The 23,408-nt window shown below is 38.6% G+C and overlaps 2 long non-coding RNA genes across 3 annotated transcripts in view; both read right to left on the bottom strand.

The window, feature by feature from the left end:
* The window catches only part of LOC137481935 (uncharacterized), a 458,003-nt gene that overhangs the window by 8,844 nt on the left and 425,751 nt on the right, over positions 1-23,408 (bottom strand). The gene's annotated exons all lie outside the window — the stretch shown is intronic.
* Positions 7,726-20,242, bottom strand: LOC137481932 (uncharacterized). Of its 2 annotated transcripts, none has more exons than XR_011003769.1 (3): positions 19,825-20,242; positions 16,741-16,879; positions 7,726-8,079 (listed from the first exon to the last, which is right to left on the bottom strand). It is a non-coding gene; the product is annotated as an uncharacterized lncRNA (long non-coding RNA). The 2 variants fall into 2 exon arrangements; XR_011003770.1 differs by lacking the exon at positions 7,726-8,079 and adding an exon at positions 14,252-16,361.

Here is a 23,408-nt window from a genome sequence, read left to right as displayed (position 1 = left end):
ATGACTCCAAAGAATCACATCATTTTATTTCATATTCGTGTTTGCTTGCATCAGTTATTTTGGGGGTAGGAGAGGAGGGGATTAAATTGTTTTATATAAATAAGCTGAGTGTATTTCATAGCAAGCAATGTTCTGACCCTGGCACTGTTGCCTTTCTACCCTTCTATATTGAAATAGGATTTCATTGTGCTTGGATATCTCAGGTTTCCTAGAATCCCACCTGTTCCATTTGTTTTGCTATGAAAAAGTATCATTATAGCTCACTTTATGCCTTTTGTTAAGAATTAGCACTACTGAAAATCAAAAATAAATATGTGATTGTTCACACAATTAAATAATTGCAGGTATTAACAATGAGTTGTCCACCCACAGGCTCAGCAGGTGCTGGAGCAGTTGGCTGGAAAATGGAGTATTTCTGGTACACAACCTGCAGATACTTTTGTTGTTTATTTTCTTTAGAATCTTGTTCACAAAAGAAATACAGTAAGAGGACTCTGAGCCCAGCTGGTTGAAATGTTTGAAAGATCTTAGAACTTCCCAAATTGTGACAAATTTGATATACATTCTTCCTCTTTTTCAAGGAAAAATGTTGTACAGAACCATGAAAAACACATTATAATCTGCAGTGGGCTTGGGCACAGAAGTGTCCAGTGTCCTGAAAAATTGGTCAGTTTGATTGAGGTACACTGAAAGAAAACCCAACATCAGAGGTTTAGTGGGTGTGAGACTGAAATAGAAGTTGGTTGCTCCTTCTGCCTCAGAGAGTGATCTCTGTTCTCCCTTTCCTCAGTAGCACCACAAACACGATCCTGGGAACATGTAATGAGTTTACATACTTCAGATGGAAAATAACATGAGAAAACGTGATTAGGAAAGGAATTTTTCTCTTCTCCCTTGTGGCTAAAAATTGTGACATCCTTGGGCATGTTCTTTCTAGTTCATCACTACAGGCAGTGAATCTTTATTTTCTGATCTGATTATCTTTCTTTGGGTGACAAGTGACCTGTCAATTTAAAGGTGCATTTTCTAGCTAGATGGACCTGTCATCAGACTAGAATTTCTTGTGTTGGATATGGCATTTCAACCTGAATTTCTGAGCTGAAATAATAGATACCTTGTAGTCATTAAATATGGTTGGAAGTACTTGGTTTCTGTAGACATAAGTGCTGCTGATAGCTTGGATTTAAGTGTTTCTTTTTGCAGAATTCTAGAGAGATAAAAAGAAGTATTCACTCCTTCATCTGTGGATCTGACAATTCCTTGATGCCATATCCCATAAAAATCCGTGTAAAGCACTTGCCCTTTGCAAACCTGACAGAAAGCTGGGCCCTGGCAGTAAGGGCATCAGAATGTCCATGTTGATGGGCTTGGCCAAGAGTGATAAAGGTCACACAGCAGACCAGAAGCAGAAAAGAGAATCCTGTGTCAATCTGAGGTTGGAATGAGAATTACTGCCTAGAGAAAAAATTAATGTGGACTTAAGCTGAACTGATTTCAGGTAAAGAAACATGACCGTTTATTAGTGTAGAGCCCAGGACAACAGAGTCTAACTGTGTGCTGTCCTTGCACCTGGACTATGACACATTATAATCCAGGCACTGTGGAAACCCAGCTGACAGTAGAACTTTTATCTTGCCGTATTCAAACCAAGGAAGTTATCTATGGCCATTATATCTGTACTGTATATTATACATATTGCCAGAAGTTATATAAGGTATTTTAATATACTGGAGTCAGCAAGAGCACAAGGAAAAGAGGCATTTTTCATTTATGATATTAAATCTTTGTGTATTCAGAGTCTATTAAATTGCATGGAACAAGTGAAGAGGAGTCCTGCTGCTCTTTATGACAAATCTCAGATCATTTGGTAGCACCAGGATTTCAGAAAACAGCCTCCAAGTATTCCACTGGTTGCTAGCAGTAGGGCTGAAGTAACTTTATCCAGGTTGGTTTGATTTTGGTTTGTTTTTTAACTTATAACCTCTTTTAAAAGATACTGATCTTGTCCTTTTTAGGACAAATGCAAAAAACACCAGTAAACTGTAAAAAACTTACACTGACAAGGGAATGCTTATGCCTTCAATCTGAACAGACATTCAGAAGAGCTTTGTTGGGTAACCTTACTAGAAAGCCAATATGTTCACATTACAGCACAACTAATCAGTGCAGCATGTTTTAAGATTTTTTAAAATAATATTGTGTCCAAAATCAATGTTTCATAGTGCAAACAAATGTGTTGTTTTTGTTTGGATTTTTGTGTGGTTTTTGAATGTGCTATATTGAGGGTTTCAAAAACAGAATGATCTAAACCAGGAGAGTTGACTCCATTTTACTGAAATGCAGGAACTGGATAAAATATTGAAAACTTAATGGTAATGGCAAAAGTCCTGAATTAATAGCTAGAGCATGAAAGCTGCCTGCCAGGATACATAAGAAATTTGGGGTCAGAGGATGAGTAAGAAGAGAGGGAGAAAAACACTGAAATGTTAGCAATAAAACAGCTTTTATGGGCAGGAGTAGAAATGCAGACTATGTTGGAAGCAGCTCAATCCTGTGTGTTCCAACTGCTCAAGTTCCAAATGTGTAATAATTTCTGTGACTAATTCTAAATACTTAATCAACCTTGCACACATATTCACAGTGAAGATCCAAGCAAGCAGAAGCACCATTTCCTCTGAGCAGCAGGCCAGATGAGCTTGGCATCTTGAATTTCTTCAGGAAGGGGTTTTGGGGTTTTACATGACTGGCAAAAGGACTGGTGTATGCAGGAAGGAATTTTACACAGAAGGAGAATATACTCGACTGATTATTCAGGTTTTATGACATTTGGCCAGGATGGAGTGTAAAGAACTGAGAAGGGTCCCTGAGACTAATGAGAAGCAAAAGCTAGAGTGTGTCCTATCCACTTTGTTGGACATGGTCTGGAGTCCCTTCTGGAGTCCCTGAAATCATGTCCTGGCAAGGGCTCTAACCACAGTACCACTGAATGGAAGAGGAAATCCTTCCCTGACTCCTTCTCAGTCTTCTTCAAGGCTGGTTTATGTGCTGCTGTGGCAAGAGGATTCAGGGCTTAGAATAACAGTTTGACACCAGTACCTCTCCAAGGCCTGCCTCTCCTTGTGCAGACAGGGAAGGATTTAGAGAAACTTCTCCCCCCAAAGCTCATTTTCTGCTCTGTAGCTGTGCTCAGCACGAGTTGGGCCTCAGGAATTCTCTTCTGGATTCACTGCACAGAGGGGCAGCACTCATCACCTGGCTCAGACCTCTGTGTCACACCATGGTGTGGGCCCATAAAGCTCTTAGGTGTTGCCCTGGCTGAAGTCTAACCCAGCTTTGGGATGCAGGTGTTCCTGTGCTTATAAAACTCTATCTCAGAACCACAAATAATGGTCACAGCAAGAAGGTCTGACTTGAAAGAAATAAATTGGCCAGTAATTATTTATAGAGAAATGCCACCTGAATATTAATTGGAATCAATGGCAATTACTGTGCTAGGAAGAAACAACTTAAGATTAAATCAATTATAGGTAGTGCCTTGAAGGAAGGACAGTGATATTTAATTTAAATTGTTTTAAAGGGTATTTCACAGTCCTAAGTCGTTTTTTCCATTAGGTTGTTTTAAACATTTTACATTGAAAATTGAATTGAATTTTCTCTTCAAAGGCAGAGAGTAAAAGGCATATTGGTTGCTTGTTGTTCCACAATCTAGGAATTACAGAACCCACACTTTACAGTTCTTTGCAAGTAAAAAAAAATATTTGTGGGCATGTCTACATGGTAAAAAACCATCAAAGACCTGTTTGTTTTTTGGTGGTGGGGTGATGTTGGTTTTTTTTCCACTCATGAATGACCTCTTTAGATCCAGTATCTACCAAAGTCTATATGGTCCCTTTATTTGTAATTTTTTATATTTAGAGCTGAAGTTTCTAAAGTTACATATCTTTGTTGTTGTTTAGCTTCTAAACATGGAAACCTGGAATATTTGCATCCAAAAATAGTTGCTTCAGGGTTTTATTTTTTTTTTTTTTTTTTTAAGGGGGAAGTAGTGGATGGAGCAATGTCCTGAAAGAGAACCATGTTCTATAATTGGTCTTGGTTTTGACTAGCTCCAGATTGGTTTTCAGCATGTGGAAAAAAAGGAGGGGATATTTTCAAAATGTGTTAACTACTGCCATCCCATGGTCCCTTTGCAGAGATTTTAACAGTACTTGCATAAGCTATATAGCATAATATAATCTTTCTCGAGATTCCCGTTTGTACTGATGGAAGAAATGGCCTTGTAGTAATAATTTCAAGGGAAATGTTTCCTGAATGATGTGGTGTGCATGTTGCTCAATATCTTGTGTTCCTTCTCTTTTAATGACAAACCTCTGCCTTCATTCTCTTCTGCATGGTTTAAAACATCTTGGCACATGTGCTTGCTTGGATCTTCACTGTGAATATGTGTGCAAGGTTGATTAAGTATTTAGAATTAGTCACAGAAATTATTACACATTTGGAACTTGAGCAGTACTTTCTCCAGCCCTGTGCTCAGACTGAACATTTTGGAACAATCTAATAGTGGCTGCCTTAGCAGAAACTGTACTGGGATGGTTTGACATTGACTGAAATTCTGATGTGGGAGGAGGGGAAGGAAGCTCCATGCAGACCTTGGTTCATGATTTGCAGCAGCTCAGCCTCCTCTGTGGGTTAATGTGCATGCAGCTGGTTGGAGGGCATCACATACTATCCAGGGCTTTGTCAGGTACAGCATTGTGTGGAGAAGGTTGGAAAACATCATCCCAAGTGCATCTTTTTCAGACTTGTTCTGCGCAGCACATCAATCTTCAGTAAAGTCACAGCAATCATTACACAGCAAAGCTATAATTACAGGTACCCTTTTTCTGAAGCTTTGCCCTTCCCTGGATGATGCTCATTTTGAACAGGTCAGCCCACGTGCTTGGGGGATCCCAGCAACTCAAGCTGCTTTATTGCTTGAATTACTTGTAGTTATTACTTAGGCTTTTGGTACTGTCTTGGTGTCAGTGTTGCACTTCAGAGGTTTAAAGTTTGCTTTGGAGCAGGTGCTGTGTTTCTGACATTTCCTGCCTTTGCTAGCAAGGTGAGGTAGGGAGGTAAGGATCCTCTCCTCAAACCCAGGGAGCCTTCAGCCAAGTATCACTGCAGGGCCACAGGAGCTCTGTGCACCATTAACCAGCAAAGCAGCTGCTTTGCCTAATGCAGACAAACTGGTGTTTGGGCTCTGATCATCTGCAGGACATGGACTGTGCAGACTAGTGCTCTGTAATTAGTTATTTATAGCAGTGCAGCAACACTGTATTGCTTTTGGCTGAATTCAGGGAAACAGTTTTCTTTTTTATTTAAGAAGGGAGAAAAAAAGGCTTTTCAGCTGTTTTTTACCTTCCTCCTTTTAGCTAAGCTTTAAAAAGATATTGCTTTTGATTTGCTCTCTGTAGAAAGTTTCTGTCATGTTTGTTAACACATGAAGAAATTAGTTTAAACAGTTTAAAGGCTTCTTAATTTATTAAATAGAAATGTCATTAATACATTTGGGAAAGTGCCTCCTTAGTTGTACTTTGAGGTAAAAATCTGTATAATGCCCAAATAATCAATTTAGACTTCAAGAAAGATTGAAGGCTACTTCTGGAGTTGAGAGCAGATTTTGCACTGGTGCAACCTCTAAGAACTGAGTCCTTCTGTAGTAGTAAAAGATCTGGTCTTTTTGTAACATCATGTACTTGGAGGTTTTCTGATTCACTTAAAATACTTTCTCAGGGATGGTGGGTGCCTAAATTTCATTGTTATTGCTGATTTAAACATTGCTTAAATGCATGCATAGTGTGGTATAGAGTATACATGAAAATTGCAATGACCTTTCTTTTAATAGGTTCAGCAAGGTGTTTATCAAACTTTCTCAGTAAACAGCAATTAGGTAACAAACCATTTCACAGAATAATATGTCATAAAACTCTTATTGCTATAAGTTTTGAAGATTTCCCCACACATTTGGTGCAACATTTGTAATGGGTCTGCATGGGGTTTGTATTTACTGTGTATAAGAAAAGTGATGTTTACTGCCTGCACAAGCCTCCAGAGAAACATTCTGTATAGCTCTAATTCAAACTACACCAGCTGGGCAGATAAATCATGGTGTAAAAATACATCATTTCTATTAGAAGATTTTGAAGAAATGAACAAAAGTAGGTATGCTTCCCTTCATGAATTTCCCCTAAAAATGCAGAATTTTCTATAATTAGTTTTGTTCTCTACAGAAACGGTCATTTAGTAGTAACACTATTAAACAAGTGAAACACAAATTACAAGTGACATTTATATGATCATAATCACTCCTTTCTGGCTGCCAGGAATATTTTTTTTCATAGAGGAACCTGCATTTTTGCAGATGGCATGAAAAAAAAATGAAGCTTGCAGAACACACCATTATTCCTGCGAGGCCGTCAGTTCGTTAGTTGAAGCAGCCAAGACTTGACGAGCTGCAACAGATCAGCAAATGGGAAATGAGCAGGAGTATAAATTCCCAGCAAACTGAATCATTAACATTTGCTGCCTGCGTCCTGGAAACACAGTAAATCAAAAGTGTCATGATATATCAAGACAAAATATCATTACTAATTGGGATTAATTTCCTGCTCTGGGATTGCTGACCTTTACTGAAAGAAAAAAACACCTGCTTGTTAACTCCTGTTACTTAATTTCTTTTTTGTTTTTCTTTGAGGATATAGTAAGATTTTAGGATACTAAAAAGTACCCTTCTTGTATTTTTCCTTTTTGGTGGACAAATATGATGTTTTCATTTAAGAAATAACCTTTTTATGGATGTGAGGGTGCAGAGGAAATATTGGATAACAAAGATGAGATTTTGTATTACCTTAAGCAATGTTAGATGGACTTTATTTCTTTCACTCATGAAATGGAGGAAGATCCACTGTAAGCTCCATTGAGCAATTGCTAGTGTTTCCCAAAATGTTCATTGATATTTTCAAAATTTTCTGAAGTGCTCTCATCTGAAAGTGTGCTGCAGCTGCAAAGCCAGCTCCTGTCTCTCCTCTGACTGGAGCAGGAGTGCCATGGAGGTGCTGGAAGGGCAGCTGGAGCCCACTGCAGTCCTCACCTGGCTGCCACAGAGTGTCCTGGGGACTCAGCCCACAGCCTGTGCATGCCTGAGGGAAGCATGAGTGTAGAACAGGCTCCCAAAAGTGTCAGTCCTCTGCCACCCCCCTCTGCCCCTACTGATACACTCATGTAAGGTGTCATGATTTGGGGTTGTTTTTAACTCCTTTGTGCTTAAGCAAGACAGAGGACATAAGAGACAAGCTGGACCTTGAAGAGGAAAGATGGGACTAGGCCAGGCTGATTGAGCACATTACTGATCTGAAAAGATGGATCAAGTGGCTGAGGAGAGGAACTGTGATACGTGTGTGTGGACAAGGGGTTGGGCTGCCCGGTATGTCCCAGCTGCATAGGAATATAGTTTGGATCCAAAATTGGCCCAACCCAATTGACCTGGTCTCTTTTGTGTACTCCATCCCTATTTGTGATAAGACACCAGGGGCAGTGGAGGGAGGAAAGTGTGGCGAGAAACCTGAGAATGGAGATGTCCTACCCCCACTGCACTCCAGATCCCGTTTCCTCTGTCTGCTGACCTGCTCAAGAGAGCTATGGGACTGCCACAGGCTTGACTATTCAGCTTTCCCACAACCCATTTTCCATCCTTGTGCTCATCTGTACTGCTCTGGTGTTGTCCCTAAAGCTGTTCTTGTGCTGGTTCTTTCTGAGGAGATAGTGCATAGTCAGTTAAACTGACAAAATAATCCTCTTGCTCTTGCCACCATTAGGAATTTTGGTGTTTGTTTCAGAGCGTAGTCACCATATGCTTGAATCCTTTCCTGCTGATGAGTTGCTCCCACGTCTCCCTTAATATGTCCCCAAGCTCTCACCAAATTGTAGTTCAGCATCTATTTATTCTGTCAGGTTCATGCATGTTCTTCATTAATTTCTGACGCTTGCTCTTTTGTAGTGATTTCTTGACTCTCCAACACAGACTAAATCATAATGTCTCTGTAAATACAGGACAATATGAAGTTATTATAGAGCTCCATTACTGTAATGGAAGTAGAGAATGGCACAGTTGTAATGTATTTCTCATGTGATTTATGTTTCTAATGCTGTAACCCCCTCCTTTGACTGTCTCCTAAACAATAGTAACACAAAAGGCTTTTGCCATTTTCTTCCATTTCTTTTGTTCTGAGGTCATTACTCCGTGTTTATGTCCAAAAAAGAGGCCTTGTTTTCCTGATATAAGTGAACCTCCTCCCCTTCCCCCCACCCCCTTTTTATTTTTCTATATAATGGTGGGAGAAGCTGCACTGTATGCAGAGATCAAACTAGCACACTATAAATTGATATCCCCAGGTTCTTGCATCACTCTGAGACAACATTACTGGAACTGTTATATCGACTACAATAATCCAAACATCCACACTGACACTAGAAAGGGAGAAAGGATAATGATCTATAAATAATTAAGAGAAAAAAAATCATTTGTTCTCTGTTAAATGCCCAGAGATAAGCTCCCATTTCAGCTGTAGACATGCGACTGCCAAAATTGATATGTTAGTGGGAGTTTTGCACAGAGGTCTCCTTGAAATAATAATCTCCTGGTCAGAGAAAAGGACTAAGACCAGCATTAGGATAAAGGTAAGGCCATAACATGGGGCCTTGTTTTAGCTAATGCCTCTGTGAGCTCTGATGTGAATTTCTCTGGCTCTGTCTCATGTTAGGTGAGTCCACAGTGGTGAATGCAGGAAATAAGAGTTCTCCCATGGCAGAAGTCAGATTGGGCCACTGCACATGCTGTTTTCCCACAGTTTCTTGGTAGCTCAGTGGAATGGGGGATCTTGGCTAAAAATGGAAAGACATATCAGAAATATGAGAGGGTACTATGACAATTTGAGGTTGCTTATAGAATTGGCCTGTTTGGCTTTGCCTTCAAAGGATGCAAAAATTTTGGACTGATACAGGGTCTTTTTCAAGTCTTCTCAAGTTGAGGAAGGCTGTACTTATGCAAGTGGTACATTCAAATGGGGGAAATAAGTTTATGAGGAAAATAGAAGTCTTCAAATTAAGTAGCGTGCCAGGAAAACAACAGCCTTTGCTGCATCTTAGACTGTGGTGTGAAAGATGTGGTGTGTGAGAGGATGACATTGCTGTTCATGGAAATTAGTGAGCTTATCACAATAGAAGATGAATATGAAGAAATCCTGTGCTTCTATCAATGACTAAATGGAGACAAAACAAAAAAAAATCCTCTTATTATAAAGTGCTGCATTATACTTATGTGACTCATTTGTTTGATGTCTGCATAGGATGGCATCACATGCATGATAAATGACCCATTTGCCTCTTGAGCTCAAGCTGACTTCATTATCAACACCAGTACAAGTACATACACAGTACAACATGAATTTAAAATTACAAAGCTGCTTTAGTTTCTGCAACTCAACCTAAAGTCCTCATTGCTTAGCTCCATGTTCAGTCACCTGCAGTGTCACCGTGTATTCAGAACTGCTCAGTGGCTCCCTCCAGACACACAGGCAAACCCTCCAGTGAGCTCTGCTTTGGTCTTGGGTTCAGACATGTGTAAATAGACAATACCAATGGAAAGACTTTTTCAAGTCACCTCGATAACACTTTAACTGAGCTGGTAGTACTCCACTGTATGTAACACAGATTGCTGCAGTGGATGGCTTACAACTCCTGGTTCTTCCAGTGGATCACTTCAAATCCATGCACACACATGCATATGAATACATTCACATTATTACAGTGCAGCAGGCTATTTAAAATCCTTGTCTGTTATGGACTTTTTCCTTTCACTCAAGCATAGCTATTGACACAAATAATTGCTTTTTCAACTGATTTCTGCTGTATCAAACAATGGCAGATGACAGCAGGTGAACACTGCTCTTGCCTGGGGAAGGTCTGGTTTAGCAGAGCCTTATCTGTCTGCTCTCATTTTGCCATATTCAACCTTCAAAAGTTCCTGCTTTAGAATAAATCTGTCCATTTTGGAGTCACCTGTCTGCTTGTCCTAATGTGCTAAGATGAGCTTTGTTTGCAGAGTAGTTCTGCTTTGGACCCCTTCAGTCTGCGTATAACCCTAATATTCTGGTCTTGAGATTCTGCTTTTGCATCTTGTCTCCTGTTGACCTCACTGCCCTCTTGCAACTACTGTGTTATTGTCAGGCCAGTGTTGGTTTAAGTCAGTCAGGAATTAATAACTTATGGAAAAAACATCTTTCATGTGTTGATTTAATGCATCTTCCTTTTCTAACTTGACACAGTGCAGAATTTCACATGGGCATCATTCTTGAAAGCTTCATGTCTTGAGATGAACTGGTTGGTTCATTGTTTTTCATAAATGGATCGGGATGCAATAAATCCATAAATAGGTCAGGCAGTACAGATCACTCATAGTGTTCCACACAAAAAACCCGGCCTTTTTTAATCAGGAGTAGAAACCCCTGAGAGGTGCCATGTGAATGTGCTGGAGAGTTGCAGGCATGAACTTGAGCTTTTAACCACCAAGGAAACATGTGTCTTTATATTTTCCATAAATGAAAAGAAATGCTACTTTTTCATTGTGACCTCTGTTATTAAGGAAATAACCCCTATGAAAAACATGTGAATTCAGCTGAATGGTTTGAAAAGCAGCAATGAAAATGCAAGTATTGCTGATTGTAAAAATGAAACAGAACTATAGAAACTGTATTGTTTTTCTGTTTTCCCTAATCCTTTTTTAATAAACTCCCATACTTTTACCTGAGGGTGGTGAGGCCCTGGCACAGGTTGTCCAGAGAAGCTGTGGCTGCCCCTGGATTCCAGGAAGTGTTCAAAGCTAGGTTGGATAGGGCTTGGAGCAACCTGGGCTGGTGGAAGGTGTCCCTGCCCACAGCAGGGGTTTGGTACTGGATGGTCTTTAAGGTTCATTCCAACCCAAACAATTCCATGATTCTATAAGAAGCCTTGATAAATAGTTTTACCAACAAAATGTAAATATTTTTTAGTCATTACTCTTTTAACAAAATGGCCAATCTAAGAAAGTACAAATGGATTTTTTTCTGGGATGACTGAGTATGTGGTGCAGTGCAGTGTGCAGGCAGCAGCCTCCTACAAATGGAATGAATTCACATTTAAGACTTAAGCTATAACTATGAATGATTATGTGGTTCTCAACGGTAAAAATCAGCTGGTGCCACATGCAGCATGCATCTTGTCTCCTTGCTGAAATGGAAAACTTTTTTTTTCCCAGTGACATGCTGCAGAGAAAAACATGTAAAATTTCAAGAGTTTTCCTGAGCACTGAGTTCCCCAGCTTGCTTAAAGGTGATGAAATAATTAGCTGAATACTGAGAAAGACTTTACCAATAATTACATTCACTGAACAGTCAGCATAAATTACTCTTGATTTTCTTGGAATGTTTTCTGGAAAATCTCTTTAAAAATAAAAAAAATTAAATCCTCTGCCTAAGATTCTTTCAATTTTTATATGTTTTTGTCTGTTTGTTTTTTGCTGTAGGTTTTCTGTTTGGTTTTGGGGTTTTTTTTGTGCAGATGAAGAAATGTCTGCTTTCTTTAGAAGACTGGGGTTTGTCTTGCCCTCTCTTACAGGGTTGCATATGGCTCCCTTTGTAAATTGTATTCAAAGGAAGAATTCTCCTGGCAAGCATTTTGCACCTCCAGCTGTCACCACAAATACTGTGGAGTCATTCATAAAACAGTTCATGAATGAATCTAGGGGACTATCGTCTATCCTCACATTCACAGCAGATAAGCACCAGGAAATGGAATCAGGTTCATCTACTGAAACTTCCCAAAGGTTCCCCACGGTGGCACATTCTCTCTGTTAGAAAAGAAGCTTTTTTTTTTATTTCCTTGATTATCTTTATGTATATAAAATTAGTCAATCCATAGAGAATATGAAGTCAGGGGCAAAATGTGTGTCTAAATCTCAGAGTTGATCATGTTTGTAAATAGGTAATTTTTAATATATTCCAATAACTTTTAAGACTACTTCTGAACACAATATGGTACAGATATGCATTTATCCACAGCATCTATCAGTATCTAAGTCAGTTGTTATATTATTTTATTTGCAGTGTATCCTCACAGTCTTAAGAGATGCTCTATTGAACTCACCGAAACTCACACCAAACCTTGATTTCCTTCTTTGAAAATGCAAAGTTGTCATTCGTTTTTTAATTGCTTTCGGTGAAGCGACAACAAAGGGAAAGGGCAGGTGTTAACAAAAGGGAATGTGCTATAGAACAAGATTTTCTTCTTGCAGAATCTTGCCACGATGCTTTTGACAGTGCTTTTGTTTCAAGCACAAAGCTTTGCCAGGAAGATGCAAGAGATCTGATGATATGTTTGTGGCAGACCTTTTGTTTCTGCAGCTGGATCCCAGTTAGAGCATATTCATTTTATCTCAAATAATGAGAAGTAATTTTTATATCACTATCTACTTCAGGAGTGAGCTAACTTGAAGATGTATTAGTAATCCCTGGCCTTTAAAGGAAACGTCTAAATTTTTGTCAACAGACTGATATTGCAAAGATTTTCAGAAGTAGCCAATCAATTTCATCAAAGCAGTTTATGTATGTGCAGACAGTGCTTTCTGTTCAGTGGAATTAAATACGTGCTGAAATGGCCAGAAATATATTCTTCTTCATTGGTTATAGGAAAACATGCTGGGAAAAAATGATGAGGAGGTAGGTTGAAGGGGATTTGGGCTGATGTTTTGTTTTGGAGATTTTTTGGGGTTTTTTGGGGGTGTGTGTGTTTGTTTAAAATAACCAAGGTTGTTCCAAATCTGTGAAAAAATGAAATTGTGGTTCATCCTAAACATCAAAAGCATTTCAGGTCCACATCTTCCTGATTTTGAGTAGCAGTTGGTAGAGGGGCTGAATTACTTTGCTGATGTCTATAACATATTAGATTTTCCTGCAATTTGAAAGCTTTACCTGGAACTTATATTCACAAATCCTATTGCACAAGGAGTTTGACAGCAAGTTTCCATTACATTCTGTGGTAACCATATGGCAAAGCTTTACACAACTGGGTGCAAATTTATTCATTTTTCCATGCTGATCTCTAAAGACCTGACTTTTCTAATTGTTTGATGCATTCAGGTGTGGCAATTCTGGTCTGTAGAAATACTCAGTTTCCAAAGGGAAAAGCTCAGGTATGGCATGTTGTTAATGGAGCTCCAGCACCTCTCAGTGCTGTGGCTTTCACTGGTAAAGCCATTGCTTGTTTAGGACCTGCTGCTGCTTTTGCTCTGAGGCTTCCATTTGCTTGTAAAGTTTCTCTGTCACAGCACATACAGTGGTGAATGGCAGGCTTCAGTAACTTCTGATCCCCTGGAAACTGAAGAGTCACTCCTGGCTTAGTAAATTTGTGGAAGTTTTACCATTATTTTAGCTGAATTGGAAGTACCTTTTTGTTCTTACAAATGAAAATGAACCAAAAAGTAAGAAAGCAAGATTGGATAATGTGCTGCTGTTGCTGCTGGACAACATGATAATCTTTATGGTGAAAGTACATTTTGAAATAGTCAGAAGACTCTCCTTCTCTTCAGGAAGTGCAGTGTAGACCCATCATTTTGTCTTTTGTTCTATATTGTCCTTATATCAGGTAATGAGCTCTAATTATTGTTATTGCCTTCAAATGGGGCATAATTTCATACACCATAGAAAACAGTAAATTACAATTCTCTTCAGGTTTTGGGATATTCATGATGCATTTTTATCAGTCATGGCTTATTTGAGGGACATTATTTTTGCAAATGTCTTTAACACTGGAATATTTAATAATAATTTACCTTTGTAACTCTCATATGTTTGCTCATTCTATCAGATATACAAGCATGCATTTTAAAGAGGGCAATGTTCATAAAATAATTGCCTGCTTTTGCCACAATATTTAATGGACTTCTCTGAAAGTTTGGCTCATGGTACTTACTAAGAAATTGATTAAGAGGACTATCCAAGTTTCGAAGTTGAATTTCTTAGCTCAGCTGCTTGAGTATCTTCACAGGAATAGAATATTTGAAGTTATTGGTGCTAAACAAAAAACTCTTCAGAGGACTTTTAGGTAAGGCAACAATATCAAGAATGGAACAAATATGGCCACATCCACCACTGGCTTCTGTCTGTGTAGAAAATGGTGAATGCAGGGTGCCCAGAAAACGGGAAGGGCATCCAGGAGGGGAGAACTAGAGAATAATCACTGATTTCTGCAGAAACAAGACATAAAAGGAAAAAACAAAGTTATTTTACATTTCCTAGAGTGATATTAATGCAGAAGAAATCTGTTCTTCAGGCTCTAGAGTAGATAAATGGTATATTATTGATAAAAGGGATGTATTTTTAATTTGTTGGAAGAGGTTTTTGTGCCCTGGTGTGCTTTTCATTGAGTGTGTTAATTTTTCATTATCATTATATGTGTAGCTCTTGTGGTACCAAGGGGGAGTATTTTCTACTTTGATTTCTGAGCAAATGAGAATGGAGAATGATGCTGCAAATAGTCAATGAGATGTGAAGGATTCGGGTTCCCCAAAGGCAACCTCATTAATAGTGAATCCAAAATGGAGAGAAAAGTAACTTGGAAACCACCCCCTCAAGAGGTGACTGCTTGGGGTGGCTGGCTGCTGCTGCACTGGTTGTGCTGTGGTTCCAGACTCTCCTGTCTGATGTGAATAAATCTCCCTCTACTCCCACAATCCCAGCAGTGTAGGCTGTTAGATATTTATAAATGTTTTACATTTTCCTAGTTAAATACTCATAATCCAGTATCTTAAAATAGTGTTCCTTTCTAAAATCCTAAAACAGTTTCATTTTAATATCTGCCTTCTCACAGGGAGGCCAGTATCCTGTTGCACTCAATTTATCATATTTGTGAGAAGATTCCTTTATCTCTCCTGTTCTCGGAGTTAAGAGAAGGTCAACATTTTAAAAGACTTACCATTCTGGTCATTGGCTTGACTCAAGGCATGAAAAATTTCTGATTTCCTGCGAGTCAGATTAAAATCTCAGAACTTCATACAAACTCACAGATGAGCTTAATATTTTGGCATACATTTGAGTACGTTTTTAAGGTTTTTGGGGAAATGTATTTGGAAGATGACCATTTCCTGAAGTCTACCAAGGAATGGAGCTGATGCTAAGCCACCTGTGTTATTACCAGCTCTTTAGGAACATTTTTCACCATATCCTTCATTGTCTTTTGTGTGTGTGTGTGTGTGAAAAATGTACCAGGGACCCAAATGGAACCCACACTGAGCAGTTATAATCAGTGGTCTTGTAGTTAAATTGATAATTGCTGTGGAGAACTCTAAATGTTTTTTAATGGAACTATCTTGCTATGAATTTAAAATTTGTATTTAGCTCCTGTAATTCCCAGAGCTCAGATTTTCTAATGAACTAACACTTAATGTAAAGATAAATTCTCATCACAAAACACAGCTCATAACTGTTTAAGTTCAGTTTATGGTGTGTTGATTGGCTAAAGCCAAGTTAATTGAAAGTAATTACAAATAGACAATTTGCAAACTGCAGAAAAGAAAATCACAGTGAAAAATTAAGCCTCTATGGTACAATTCAGTGAGTCTTATGGCTGGAAAAAAGAAACTGTAATACAAACGTAAATCCTCAACTGCAATGTTTTTCCCACTGTTATTATTTGAAAAATAGATGTAAACTGATACAACACTTTCTACTGAACAGCTGGTCCTATTGCCACTAAATCTCTCTTGCTTTCTAGACTTGTCCTAAATGTGATTCCACACTCTGCACCCAAAACTCCTGCTGAAAAAGCACAAAACTTTAAAAAGAAAGTGTCTTTCTATGTGATTGCATTAATATCACCTTGGGCTCATGGCGTTGTTTATTTAAGGAAGCTTTTTGGGATAGCTGATTCAGAGAGTGTTTGGATTGGGAAAGGTGATGAGCATTTATCTCACAGTGCAAACAGGCTCAGGGTTGTTTATCCATTATAGGATTGGGCTGTTCAGAGGGAACCAAGCAGGATGAGAAACGTGTCTTGGCATTGTTTCTGTGCACAGCTTGGGAGAGAGCAGGGTCTGGTGGTTATGGAGTGACACTGGAAATCAGGGAATGTGTAGTCTGTCATGAACCCAGGAGGAGAATTTTGGCAGATTGCATCATTTCTCACCTTAGCTAAACCTGAGAGCCTTAAATTTTAGGTTCCTCATTAATGGGATTGCCTCTGTCTGTTGCTAAGCTGGTCAGATACCCATGACTTGGATTAGGCTGGAGTCTCTGGGAATTTTGTAAAGTAAATAATGTGACTGAGGAAGTATTAAAGAAGACTCTTGTCATGTTCTAGAAGTTCATGAAACTCCAGACATAGCCTCAGTGTGATAAAAAGAATATGGTATGGGGCAAGTAAACCAGTGGCGTAAGGGTTGATGTAGACGCCAATAGTTTCATTATGTATATACTTACTCTACAAAGTGGTTTCAAATGAGCTTTCTACCCACTCACCTTTTATGCTGACTGTCAAAACATCAATGTGAACTTGAACTTCATAAGACTTACATGAAATCTCATGAGCCCTTGCCTTATCTTACTCCTTTCATCAAAAGTCATCATAACTAAAGAGAAACTTCATTAACAGGCACCAACTACATGCAACTACTTGGATGTCTACAGCACTGCACAGTGCCATCCTTTTCCTATGAGAAGGACACCTTCCAATTTCATCCGTTGGCTTTGCTATCACACAGGTCCTGAAGTGTTGGCTTCCTTCCATGCTGTTCCCAGGAACATTCCTGATTCTAAAAGAAGCAATATTATTCTACAAGAATAATACAAAAATCTAGAAGCAGCCCTTTAACTGCTAACCTATCATTCTGACATTAAAGAAAACAACTTTACATTTGGAAGAGCTCCCTCAGTGGGCTCTGCATGTCTGGAATTGATAGAGATAGAAAACCGATGGATTTTGCAGGCTATAAAACAGTGGTTTTTACAAATGCATTTGGCTTATATCTGCAGTGAGCCCAGAGCCACAGATATTCTGTAGGTGAGATCAGACCTCTAATTGCAACTGCAGAGTGCTAATGGAGAGCTTTGGGAAGATTTGCAACCCACCCTGAGTTCATCTGAAAGTCTTATTTATAGATTTCCACATCTGAGGCTCTGCATCACCCTTCCCTTTGCCAGCTCTATCACTCTGTTGCTGCCACACTACCTTTCCCTGCTATCCTCATATGCAAACAAAATTGAACTCCCAAGAAAAAGAATTTTGGACTTTATAGACCCTAATTCAAACCACACTGTATAAATCAGTGAGTTGTATGTATAGCTTTAGATTTAATTTATTTTCATTTTTCTTCCTTCTTGCAGGCATTAGAGGGTTTGTGTAGCCCCTCTGTCAACCAGTAATTTAAAGGCAAAAATCCAAACACTGCACTACTGAATATTTCAAAAGCTTTGTATTGCAGACTTTCTAAAAAAAAAAAGAGTTTTACAAGAAAATTGCACAGTATGAGGAAATCATGTAATTTCTGAAGTGTAAAAACTGATTTTCAAAAACGCAGATAAAAATAGAGAGCTGGATCTGCCTAGCTGTGCTTGACCCCATTAACCTGGGAGCTGGCAAACCAAGTGTGTCCAAGAATACACAGCTTATTCCTAAATTGAAATCAGATTCTCATCAAACTCGGTGAGGATACTTTTATAAGTAAAAGAGCTGAAGAATCTCTCATAGGTGATAATTTCTTCCATATATTTGCCATCTTTTCCTCTTTATGTGATAACTTCTTGTATGTTGTTTCAATCATGCTGGTAGAACTTAGTCTTCTGTTTCATCAAATCGAGGCTATTTTTAGTTTGCTGGGAAATATTGCAGCAATTTTCTCTTTAAGAAACTTCCCTTGAGCAGCTGAAGTTCATGATAAATGGAGGGCTTAAAACTACTGATGTTTCTTAATGCATAGCATAGACAATCATTAGATGTAGAGATGGTCAAGTTTATTTTTGGACTGAAGATAAATTTCCTGCAAAATGTAAAATTTGTAGGTTGGTGCTTTTTTTGGGTAGGGCAGGGGGTACTATTAGTAATAATTTTTCTTGAAAATGATATTTCACTAAGAGCACATTCCCATTTCCTATCTTACTTTAGGACACATTGGCATTGAAATCATGTGCATGTGGCACCTGCAGGCAGATGTGGTTTGTGAAGCTCATTCTGGGTTCCTTGCTGGTTTAGTTCTTCCAGCCCATCCCAGGTGACCAAGAGACATGGCCATGCAGCCAGGTCAGGTGCCACTGAGCACTTGTTTGAGGTTTGCCTTGCTGAACTTTTACAGAACAAACACTCAAGCACAGATGACCCAGGACCCAAGCATGGAAGAATTACATTTAAAGAAAAATCTGAAGGTGGCTCAGCTCTTTAGGATTCTGGGGCTAAGGATTATCTGAATCATAGTCATTATTGCAGCATGCTAGAAAATGCAATTTAACTATAGTCTAATTTGAAGGGAAATACCATACACTTCTAGCCTACACAAGAGCAATCAGTATTTTGGCATAGCTTTTTCATTTTTCTACTTGTTCCTCAGAACCTTCTACTTTCCCCTCAGCCCTTTCCCCAGAAAAAGAGCAGATAACATGAGCATTCTACCTAATCCAAAAGAAAAACTGTACTAGAATATTGAAATGTACCATGATGCAAAATTTTTTAGTTTCATCAAGCTCTGTGATAAGCATGTTGAAAATAAATATTGTTGGGCAAGATATTTGGCTACCTTTAGTATTAGTTTGCATCACCAAAACACACATTTCAAAAAAAGCCGTGGTTGTTATGAGGACTTTGACAATAGCTCACTTTCAGGAAAGTTGAGTGATGTACATTAAAGGATGGTAAGAGGCATTTTACACCATCTAGAGATTAAAAGTGTGAGTTTAAAGCATCAATCTGCAAATAAAGCCATCTAATAGCAAGTAAAATGAGAGAGGTGATAAGAGTGTCATGATTCATGGCATGAGCCAACTGCATTATGAATGATCAATGAACATTATCATCAGAACAATGTCATAGTCTTACAATTATGGTGCATCGTAAATGCAAATATAATTGCTTTGTATGTAATGAAATACAAAAGCCACATTTAAATAATAATGTTAAGGTTGTGATCCAAACTGGCAAAACCTTGAATAGTCAGCTAAGTTGACATGATCTCATCTTAACCTTTTCACTGCTGTCAGAGCAGAAATGGGGTTAGAGAAAGTGTGTTTCTGAAATATCAGAATTTGCTGATGATATTGGAAAAGCCTGTTTTTTCTTAGCAGATGGGAGGCTAAAGCAAATAGATATAATTTCTTCTCCTCTATTTTGAGGTCATCTTATTGATTTTGCAGTTGCTTCTGTGTGACTGAGAGGTGAGCCAAGTTGTGGTACAGTTGATTATTATGGTGGTGGGGAAGAGGCTGCAAGAATTACAGTCCAGTAACAGAACCAACAATAAAAGAAATGGTAGCAGATGCCAAGAATCACTGTGTACATCCACTGAGTTTCTGTTTCATTCATCATTCCAGTGCAGATGTCATACTGCTAGAAGCTGATAAAGGGATATTTTAATCTGTCCCTCATTTACTCCAAGGGTGCACTCCTGTACTGGAGTATGCACACTCTGCAATCCAGGTGCTTTGCCATGCTACTTCAGTGGGGAAGGAGTAGGGCTGCATTTTCATACCACTGGTTTAAAAAGCCACTTACATGTTTCTAATATTAGCTTGTGTAAATAACCCCAGCTTGGAGAGGGACACACAATCAACTGAGCCGTCTAGGCATATTCCATTCCTTTTGTTTAAGGAGCAAAAAGAAGTAAGGAACACAGCACCGATGAAATCTTGGCATCAGCCAAGCTGATTTTCAGAGGGTCAGGAATTCACATCAAGAATCCTTCCTTAATGGTTTCCTCTAGTGCTGACATCACAATGTCACCTTGTAAACCTTCACAGTGTGATTCTCAGCATTCCTCATGTTGCTGTGCATTCCTCTTTCCTTGTTTACCCTGATATTTTGATATAGGCATAAAGTAATATTCCATTTTAAGGTAGAAGTACATGTATTTAGGAGCTCTGAATGTTATCATGGTGTACAGTGGCCTGATTTCTTGATGCAGCATGTTATTAAAAAAGGTCAAAATGCCTCATCTGGTTGGGGGACTGGCAACTGCTGCATCCATACCATTCAGCAGGAGAATGATGATGTCATAGTTCAGAACATGTATTTTGACAGATTGTACAGAACTGTGGCATTACAAAGTTTTCATCTGCCATAAATGGCTCCAAATACATAAACATCATAGTTAGTGTCCACTCATTGCTATGGGTTTTAATAGCAATGTTTTCTCAATTTACGTGTAAATATTTACAGACCTAGTGAAGGGCCAAAACAATAAATTTATCAGGAATTCTCATTAATGTTCTGCACACAGGGATCTTAAAAAATGCACAAGATCTATGATCACCTGATGCCCTACAAGGACACATCAGTGTAATTTTCCTGTGCAGCCAGAAGAATGCTGCCTGTTAGAAATATGGTTAATAAAAACAAAAAAATGCAGAGCTGTGATGGCTGGGCTGCTTTTCATGGCAGTATGTTAAGTTGTCTAAAAGTCTCCATTAAACTTTGCATGAAAACCCTTGACCCTTTATTATTATTAAGACTTACTGGATTTTCAGCATGTCAATGACCAAGCTGGAAAGAGCAGTTAAGTTAGAATAAGGCCTTGCATGAGGATAATACCTCTATCTATAAAGTACAAGGAAATTAGACTGCATATGGTAATGAAGTGCTTGACCCTTCTAGTTCTTCGGTTTCCCTAAGTTTTTAATGCTGATATTAATAAAAGCATTGTCATTACCAGGAATATTTTATTTCTAGGCAACTTTGGTTTGGTTTAGAATGTATTCTTAAAATGTTAAAAAGTTTTCATTGCTGTAAATATACTCTAATCATGTAATTTATACATCTCCTGATATGTAATTCCTGTTGCTAACTCTTCCTTAAATTGGGAAGGTGTGATACAAAGTTAGTTGTCTGTGACAGGGGTCTGGCAACAAATAGAGAGAGATGAAAATTCCATAAATCTTTGCTGCTTGTCCTAAAAAAATCGTGGGCTGAAATTGGTAGGTATTTAAAAACCAGACATGGGTTAGGATTGTTTTATGGGACAATGGCTTCAGTTTCTACATCAGAGCATTTTAGGATGATCAGATTCTTCTTGGGTGAAACTTCTGAGAGACATAGACACGAGTAAGGCTGGAGTTACACTTAAAGACTTAATAGCCTACAGATGATACAGTCATGGTGTCCATAAAAACAGTTACTGCAGATCAATGAAAAATAAGAAGTCTCAGCATATTGAGTCACCAGATCTGCAAGATACAAAGCATGGGACTAGAAAGATCTCCTGCATTTTCCTGTTCTGCCTACTAGTCAGTTGTTAAGAAATCCATATTTGTATTAAGCTCTACCTGAAAACTAATGAGCTTTTGCATATTCCTCTTATTGGATTGTTCAGCAATGGGGGTGTCACATCTCTGATACTGTCTTCTAATTTTTAAGTTACATGTTTGCAAGCAATTTAAATCTACTTACAGTTCTACCAGCATTTCCTTCTCAGATCAAATAGTTCTACTTCTTTAGCAGTTTCAATCCCTAGTGTATTTACAGAATATTATTATTTCCTTATCTTTCTAATTTGCTAGAGTCTCATTAAGACCACGTTGACTTATCTGAGGCAGCTGTAGAACCAGAACCAGAATAATTCCAGGGTGTGAAGCCCCAGTTATTGCAGCTCTGCTGCTTTCAGTGCCCACGTTAGCACAGTGTTGTGCCCCGATAGGTGATGTGTATGACGTGATGACCACATGTATAAGAGTGCACCTTTGGGAAACTTCATGTGACATGGCTATTATTTATGTCATGTTCATGTTATAATGCACCTTAGATGTGGGGAGGTTTCAGGCATTCAGGAACAGACACTGTTGTCAGGACACTCACAGTCTTCTGTCCTGATCCTGAGTAAAATGAAATAGTTTCTCTCCTAGTGCTGGCTGATTCCTGCAGGAACCCGGGAGGACACGGATTTTCACCTTGGAAATATGCACTGAAGGGCAGATGCATAGAAAGCCTGGAATATTAGCAATAGAAGCAAAAATAGCCAAGGAAATTTTGCACAAATGAACTCAATTTTCTTAAGGTTTTGAAAGAGACTTTTGAGAGGGCAACTGTATAAAAAATTATTTCAGATAAGAGGAAGAGGAAATGTAGCAGAAAGAATGATTGTGGTAGAATTATTTTCAGTTTTTCATAAGTTATATGAGTAAATGAAACCAAAAGTTCTTCATTCATACATCATATACATCACCTGCATCTCTCACTCCTAATTGGTAGCAGATAGATGTGTGTGTACACATATTGGTTTTGATTACTTCTCATGCACAGTGCCTGAATTGTAGACCCCAGTCAAGCAATATCTGTTCATTTTTTTTTCTGTCAACACCTATTTCTTTCTACCATCTCTTTCCTTCAAAGATGAAAATTTACATGAAAAATAGAGGTTAGGGAAGATAGAATTCAATCAACACAGTAATTCCCAGTAGCAATAAAGCATTTTGTGGTTGCTCTGTCCTTGATATATAACTATCATTTAACAAAGATTTTTTTGCATGGAAACTTGCTTATCTCTAATAAAGGAGAAGAAAATGCAGACTCGATTTTCAGTGGCCCCCAGGATGAGCTTTGTGCAGCTCCCTGGACTCACAAGAAAAGGCTAAGCTTTTATGAAACCACAAGACTCACAGAGGTTGGGGTTACAGTTGTACTGTCTAAGTGCAAGTTCTAGGAGGTGCATTTCTCTTACTCCTGTGAGTCTGTAGCTTGTGACCAAAAGCCCCATATTTAGAAACACATCTGAAGCCCATTTGGAAGATCTGTATGCATTTCACTGTACTGAATTCCTCCAAACACTGGAGGTTTACCTACAGTGTGCCTCTACTTTCATGTCATGTTATTTGTATGATGTGGAACTGATCCTTGTGCATTTATCTGGGAATGTTTTCAGCACTCTTTTTTTCTTTAACACCACCACAAAGGAAGTATAAGTTAGTAGGTTTTTTTTTCCTAGCAAATCCACAGCTAGTGTGGAAATGTCAGCTGAGTTTAGCATGTGCATCTTGGGAACACAAAGCAATTTGCAAAGACTACAAGTGAGCTTGTATTTTGAATGTAGCTTCTGGGGATGCATCCAAGTGCAAGTTTAGATCAACTATTCAATATCCCTTTTCCCT

This window comes from Anomalospiza imberbis, chromosome 13, assembly GCF_031753505.1.
Source record: "Anomalospiza imberbis isolate Cuckoo-Finch-1a 21T00152 chromosome 13, ASM3175350v1, whole genome shotgun sequence".
Lineage (NCBI taxonomy): Eukaryota > Metazoa > Chordata > Aves > Passeriformes > Viduidae > Anomalospiza > Anomalospiza imberbis.
The sequence above is the reverse complement of the archived record's forward strand: the minus strand, read 5'-3'. Positions and strand labels throughout refer to the sequence as shown.